The sequence below is a fragment of the Notothenia coriiceps genome, unplaced genomic scaffold (assembly GCF_000735185.1).
Source record: "Notothenia coriiceps isolate Sejong01 unplaced genomic scaffold, NC01 NC01_scaffold00003193, whole genome shotgun sequence".
In the NCBI taxonomy this organism is placed as follows: Eukaryota; Metazoa; Chordata; class Actinopteri; order Perciformes; family Nototheniidae; genus Notothenia; species Notothenia coriiceps.
The window spans coordinates 7,997-15,772 of record NW_011335894.1 but is presented as its reverse complement, the minus strand read 5'-3'; the positions used below and the strand labels follow the sequence as shown (position 1 = coordinate 15,772).

The 7,776-nt window shown below is 38.7% G+C and overlaps 1 long non-coding RNA gene across 1 annotated transcript; it reads right to left on the bottom strand.

Moving 5' to 3' along the window:
• Window positions 1–186: 186 nt before the first annotated feature.
• LOC104941161 (uncharacterized) lies at window positions 187–1,898 on the bottom strand. Its single transcript, XR_797865.1, has 3 exons — window positions 1,806–1,898; window positions 518–576; window positions 187–231 (listed from the first exon to the last, which is right to left on the bottom strand). It is a non-coding gene; the product is annotated as an uncharacterized lncRNA (long non-coding RNA).
• Window positions 1,899–7,776: the final 5,878 nt, after the last annotated feature.

The window sequence follows — 7,776 nt, the reverse complement described above, 5'->3', positions numbered from 1 at the left end:
CTAACCAAGTCTTCACCCTAAAATTAATGATTCCCCTCATGGGGACCTCCAATTTGTCCCCATAAGGGCGTCGAGTCCCCACACGTGACTGTGTAAACAGATTTAGGTCCCCACAAGTATAGTAATGCTAGGCCACGCACACACACACACACACACACACACACACACANAGGGGGAACTCATCAACCTTAGCCTTTTTCCTGCCCAAGTCGAAGATCCTGATCTTGGGATCTACAAACAGAAAATAACCATTAGTAAAAAAAAAAAGGCTTGAAATGATCCAATCAGACTTTTGACCATAAATCGGATTGATTATTTTGTCTCAGTGGTCCCTTAAAGCACTCAGCACCTCCCAGCTGAGTTCATACACAAACCAAAGATTCAATGTGTGCAGCCTTTGCACACCAGAAACGCACTGACAGCACAACTGGTCGGCTTAATAAGCTGCAGGGATTTCTAAAACAGAATTTTGGCAACAAGCAGTCACTTTAAACTCTGAAAGAATTAAAAAGCTTACCAGGCACACCCCTGCAGAAGCGGGACTTGGGGTAAGGCTTGTTCTTGCAGTAGCGATAGCTGTGGAGACAGAGTTCATTTGAGCCATTTACCTACAAAAGTCTGTTTGTTTTTGCAATACTAATTCATGGTTAAGGTTATTACATAACGTGTCATTTGGCAGATACAACAAAAGCAACTTCCATAAATTAGACATGCCCACAAGAGCCAATTGGGGTTATTTATCCTGCCCAAGGATGCCTCAACATTTTGACTTCCGGGCCTGAAACACTGACTAAAATGATTGGCAGATGCCCATTTACCCCATACACATTTCTAATAAAATGTGTTTAAGCCAACATTGTCACCAACACCATAGATGCCTGATACAGCTTTAAAGAACTGTAATTGCATTTTGAGTCACTCCCAAACAGCAAGGCCATCATTTTTTACTTTTTAATTATAAGGATTGTATTATAGGTTTTTATAATGTGTTGGGTACTACTTTCAGCGATTGAATATACAATGTGTCCTACTAAGTATTTGTTGCTGGTCTATTCCTATTAAGGAGTATAATGTCACCCAAGCAAACATTCCTTCATTTAAAAAAGGTAGTTTCGGCAACAATGGAGTCCTATGAAACAGTAATACATATAAAGTTTGTATTGGCTGTAATAATTATAAGCCATTATAAGGACAATTACTGACAATAGAACAACGACAGCCGTATGCTTGAATAACACAGCATAGTCGTTGTTGACGAGATGCTAAGGGACCATCAGGTCAACATTATTATGGTCCAGTTTTTGCATGGAACAGCACCAAATGTCACATAACCTTTCTGATGTTAAGATAAGTAGTCAGACGTATAACTGATACACTTGACACTGATATATTGCTATAATTACTTCATTGAAACTTAAACCGGTAATGTTACAGTGGTGTGCTTAAGATGAAACTGTGTCGTGCATTAATAAAACGTTAAAATTCGGCTATATTTGGTATTGATGTGCTCGCGCTAGCTTCATGCTAATTGACGTTAGCTCACGTAGCTCTCAACAAGTTAGCTTTAGAGCATTGTAATAGTGAAGGTGCATTTAACAAGGTGGGTTAAGACAGGAATTGAATGTCTACCCATGTCGTGTAGCAGAGACATGTTTTCAGATAATATAATAAGAAAAGTGGAGGTGTGTCGACACGGCTAGTCGGTATGCTAGCACAGTGCACATGGTGCTAACGGAGCCGCTGCCATTTTCCTCCGAGTGAGACTAAACCGGCCCGGCAAAGAAAATATGTAAGAGAGGACTTACCAGCGGGCTGGACGGCGGCCCATGGTTGCAATCTATAAATCAACAAATAAGAATTTGTTTTTAGTAAAAACGAGACCAGTACATATTTAAAATAACTTTAAATCAGTCTATTTGAGGGAGAGCCGGAGAAACCACGCTCCCACCACGTACTCACCTAATGGAGGAAAGGAAGACAAGCCGACTTCCGCTGCGTAATAAGAGCAATGCCTGTGCGAAAATATAATTTATATTCACTTACACATTATTTTTGCTGTAGAATTAAATCACACGGATATAAAAGCATTACTATAATGAATATATTTAAATATAGTGTTGTAAAAATAATTGAACCTTCAGTTATGTAGTTTAAACTGAATGCTGGGAATTGTAGTTTTAAGCAACATGGACCGACTGTTTGATTCCTTGCAACACAATGATACAAATAGTGTAAACAGTTTCCCCTTAAACATAGGCCTATATGCATAGGTGAATAAGGGCCAATATAAAAGCAAATAATGAGATAAACATAAATAAAAATGGCCTTTTAAATAGAAATAACATGCTGCAAATAATGGTGCGAGTGACACATAGTGCAAGTAAAATGCATTACATGTGCTGTAAATGAAGCAAACAATATTGCATTATAATAGAAAAAGAAATAGAATAAAGTATCTCAAAAAAAAACTGTTGCCTCCCCATCCAGGGAAGGAGATCCACATCCAAATGTTTCAGATCCTGAGACTCCTGATGCTCCTGATGCACTCCACAAAATGGCCTTCAGGTGTCACTATTGTATTATATATGCATAAAGTCCCTGCTTCTCTGTGCCCTACTTGCTAATTCTTAAAAAAGGAGCAATGAGCTCATATATGAACTCCTAGCTCATAATGCAGAACAAATGTTGTTCTCTAGCTCGGGAATTTGAGGAATCCTAACCTTGTTCAGACGTCTGCTCTAACGTCACTGAACATAACACAGTTTATTAAACATCCTGAGGGATTTGTGAGAGTTATATATGCCTGATAAGTCCTATTTGAAGCACTCACATCTCTTTGATTTTAGTTTGCTTAAGAAGCTGCTGTTTAAGCTCTAAAAATGTTTTGTGAATTCAAAGTCAGTTATCTGGGAATTGACCTACCCCAATAAACACACATGGAGTCTACAAATGATGAAATAACATCCTTTTGCAAACACAGCCACTTGACCCCTGCTCTGATTAAGAAGTGGCCACTCCTTGGTGTGTCAGTGAGGAAGGCCTTTTAACTCAGACTGGATCCCTTCACAGCCTCATGTGAAGGTCATCTATCAGCTCGGCAACAACAACCTACCGTCCCGTCCTTCCGTTTCTGAATCTCCTCCAGACTTTGCTGTGTCTGAGCTCAACCTCGCTGAAGGGCAAGATGACAGTGAGACCATGGAAAGGGAGCAAGGACCAAAAATGGTCCTAGAGTGTGTGCCTGTTTCTGGTGACCAATGACACACACACACACACACACACACACACACACACACACACACACACACACACACACACACACACACACACACACACACACACACACACACACACACTAGTTTTCCAGACAAGAGCTAAGAATAGGGCTCAATCTCCCAACTAAACCCAGGACTGCACTTGTAAAGGAGTCATTTTTCTTTACTTACAAAGATGAACTGATTAGCTAGTTGATTTGGAAGATTACATGTTTACTTCACATCTGGGAAGTACTTTATCCACTTTCTTGCCGAAAGATAAGTGTAATGATCCATACATCTGTCATGTTTGTAAGCTGAATATGAAGCTAGATTGCAGGAAACTACTATCTTAGTTTAGCATCAAGCAGGGATGTGGACTTGAATCGACTCGAGTCAATGTTTCAATGACTTGCAAATCGACTTGACATACAATAAAAATGATTGGGACTTGGACCTGGAGGTGAAAGACTGACTTGAATTAATTTAAACATGAAGACTAGAATCACTTGTTTAAGTTAAATTTATATCTTCAACATTTTCAACATTTTCAATTGACAATTCAAGTTGTTACAGTACACAATATGCAGGTGCACACTGGGAATGGCCTTGCGCTGATTGTATTTATGTCACAAATCAACCCAATCACATAAATAAAACGTTGGCATTGTAACATTAAATTGACTATCAAGCTTTAAGTTAAGTTTCAGTGTAGATCACTTTTCAAAACTATTATTAAAATAATGTTCTAGGTTTAGCACAACAAACTTGGTTATGGTTAGGAAAACTTTCCTTTTGTCTTTAAGGTCTGAGTTGACCTGTGACAGGACTGGGCATTTCTAAGGACTCAACTGGACATGAAGACACCAAAAAACAATAACTTGGCTCTTTACTTGAAACTTGGAGCGATTGACTTGAGTCACATGTCTGGCATCAAGACTTGAAACTAATAGCAAGCCTATTTCAGTCTCTGACCAATGTTCATACCAAACCTCTTAGACTTGCTAATTTGTACAACTATTTTTGGTTGCAACTGGGTTATGGGTTGGATTGATACTTGCTGGGCACAATGACTTTTGGAAGTTTCTCAAGGAACTCCAGATCATGTGATGTTAATTAGTAGGTGAGGTGTTTGTAGCCATATTTGACAGCTTTAGGCAGAGCCATCCAGCGCGCTTATGCTACGCTAACATAACCATCTCATAGATTAGGTTTAAGATTTAGTACAGAAATGTTTTTTTTTAGCAAGAATGCGATTAGACTGTTTTCAATTATGTCCTAAAACCCGGAAGTGAGTTAGCATTTTACCACTTCCTGTTCCCTCGTCTCAGAGTCAATGGTTTTTTTTAACTAGTTTTTGGGAAAATAGCTGGAAATAAGGTCTGTGGTCCACTGGTGATTTTTGAAGAGTTTATGTGTCTGAAAAACGATGGTTGTTAACAAGTGGCTGAATAGGACTACAGAAGTCGTGGAGGACGCTGTACGTCATTACTACGAACACGTAAAAACTCCTCTAAGTTTGTTTGCCCTGTTCTGCTTGAAAGCAAGTACCTGCGCTCTTGCAAACTGTTAAAACAAACGCTTCAACTCGTACAATTTTGAATCTGTATTTTTAAATATCGACCTCAAGTTGGCATGACGTTGAAGTCGTGCGACCCTGCTGTACTCGGCTGTAGTTTGTTTACAGCATAACGTTAGCATTTTGCTTCTGGCGAAAATTATAAAAGCAGAGTAGACACAGCCCTGGCCCTGGCCAACTTGTGGCCCCACGCAAAGTTATGTAACAAGGCCCTCTGTTTCACGAGTGTAAGAGCATGATGACTATTCAGATGAACATGTGAGTAACATCAGATCCAGAACATTTACTATGTGGAAGCTTGAAAGCACACTTCAGGATGTCAATGACACTGAAGATTAAGAATATGACTGTTTTATTTTTGTTTTATCTGTGTTGCTCTTTTGACAACCTAAATGTAGAATATATTCTTAACACTGAATTGCTCATACTGACAACCACACCCTCACACAAACACACACGAAGCCTGATCGCTGACCAGTGTGTGATGAGGGTGTGGAGGCTAACACCCTGTGTTACTCTGAAAACGGAAGTGTGGATCTTGTCTGTGTGTGTGTGTGTGTGTGTGTGTGTGTGTGTGTGTGTGTGTGTGTGTGTGTGTGTGTCTGGTGGGACACAACACTAGCCATATGGGGATCGTTGGAAAACTCCANTCCCTTAAAGCACTCAGCACCTCCCAGCTGAGTTCATACACAAACCAAAGAGTTGTGCTGTCAGTGCGTTTCCGGTGTGCAAAGGCTGCAGACAGTGACTCTTTGGTTTGTGTATGAACTCAGCTGGGAGGTGCTGAGTGCTTTAAGGGACCACTGAGACAAAACATAATTTTTCTTAAAGGCCGTACTCATTTTCATGTGGTTAACCATTGTAAGTCTGAATTGACGGTGTTGTTGCCCTTTCCTTCAGATCCATATGTCCAAGAAGTACGGCTTCACCAAGTTCAATGCCTGTGACTTCGATCAGATGATGGCCGAGAAGCGTGTGATTTCAGACGGCTGTGGGGTGAAGTACATTCCCAACAACGGCCCCCTGACCCGCTGGAAGAAACTGCACGCCATCTAAAGCATCACCAGACTACCAATAAAACTGGGTTTGATTAAAAAAAGATGTCTTGGCCATGGCTCTGATTTATTTCTCAGGAATCTTACATTACATATTGTTTTGTGGGTAAGGTAATGTTTACAATTGATAGTAATATGACTTTGCCTCAAAGGGATTTACAATCTGCACCTCTTATTTTTATTTTCTTCATGGTGTTAGAGTACCGTTCAGTGGTCATACTAAAGCAAAGCAAAACTCTCAACATGAAGATCTGATGAATTGAAGTCTTTAGTATTGCATATGTAATACTGAAATGTGAGCATTTTGAACTGGAGGTATTTATCTCAAAGGTCTGAGGAGTCTAATGAAAAATGTAAAGAACAAACCCTTTATAGAAATCATATTCCGGACAAAATCCATACCCCGTTATATATTTACAAAGAACTATATAAAAAAATCAACAAATGCTAAGTCTCTTAAAGATTAAAATAATTATTTAATCTTTAACATGTTTGTTATCGGTGGTTTATTCGTTTTCCAAGTGATCACTACTGGATAATATAGTTTCAAACCCTAAAAATGCCTATGGAGAAAAAAACATGGAAAGTAGTGAAGGGTAATCTATCAGTTTTTAAGAAGACTACCACGGTGCTAAGAGAATACGTCAGCATTATACAGTGGGCGAAGTATGATTGAATACAATATTTGAATGAATAAAACATTGCAATATATATACTAAGGCCCACATCTACTCTGCACATTATGATGTAAACATTTTGAATACATAAAATAAAGCTTTACAAACTTAACCCAAATCAGTTAACACAGATGTTGACATCACCATTTTACAGTGGAGAAATGTTTCTAGTTGGCCTAATCGCTCTAACGTTTTTGAAAGTTAAAAAAATAAGCACTTTTTGGCATGAGTTGGAAAATGCTTTATAAGCACCTTAACCTGTGTTGGAAATGTTGCAATAAGTACTGTATTCTGTTACGATGACTAATTGCCATTAAAGTTATGTTATTGGTAACCTAGTCGGTGTAGCAACATATAAAAGTAATGTAACCTGATAACCTTGTTTAATTTTGGATTACCTCAATATCACACTCAAGGCAGATAAAGTGAAAAGAAATATCGCTATGATGTTTTGACTTCATGTAAAACAACAAAAGAATGTGACCTTAGAATAGAAAAGATATTTAGGATCAAAATGATTGTATTAATAGGAAAAGCTGCGTTCCATTCAGCATATTCAGGCAGTAGCCTATACACCCCCAATGAAACATGTGAGCACATACTACCGTTTAAAAAAGCAGACATAAAATCTGAGTTGACAGAAAATGCTCCGTTTTAGTTACACACAGTTAAACTCACACACACTGTTAAAATAAGATGGACCTTTAATAATCCCCGTGGGGAAACTCAGTTGTTTAAACTGCAACATGGTGAGGGTGAAAAACCAGGATAGCACAGATTAATAAAATCAAAAATAAGATCAGCGATAAAAATAATAATGAGAAACTATGAAATAAGAGATGAATAAAATTAAAATGAGCATACATATTTGGTCATATAAGCTATAGTTAAGAAATGAATGAAAATGGACATATATACATATAGAGTGTTGGAGCAAACACCACAGTGGTGGTGGCTTAAAGCCCACCTCTGCTCCGTGCCTTCCGTTAGAACACCGGCATAAAAGTTATAACAATAATCTGATTTTAATGGTAAAAAAAACACACAATACGAAATACAGAGTACTCTGGACTTCCAGTTCTACTGCCGTGCGATACAGGTATCGGGAAGAGCCAGTCAGAAATAGGAAGCCCCGTGCATGAATAAACATCAGTATACAGACAGATTTGGAGGCAGTCGATTTCACTCCTAAGCGAATCAGAGTTCTGGGA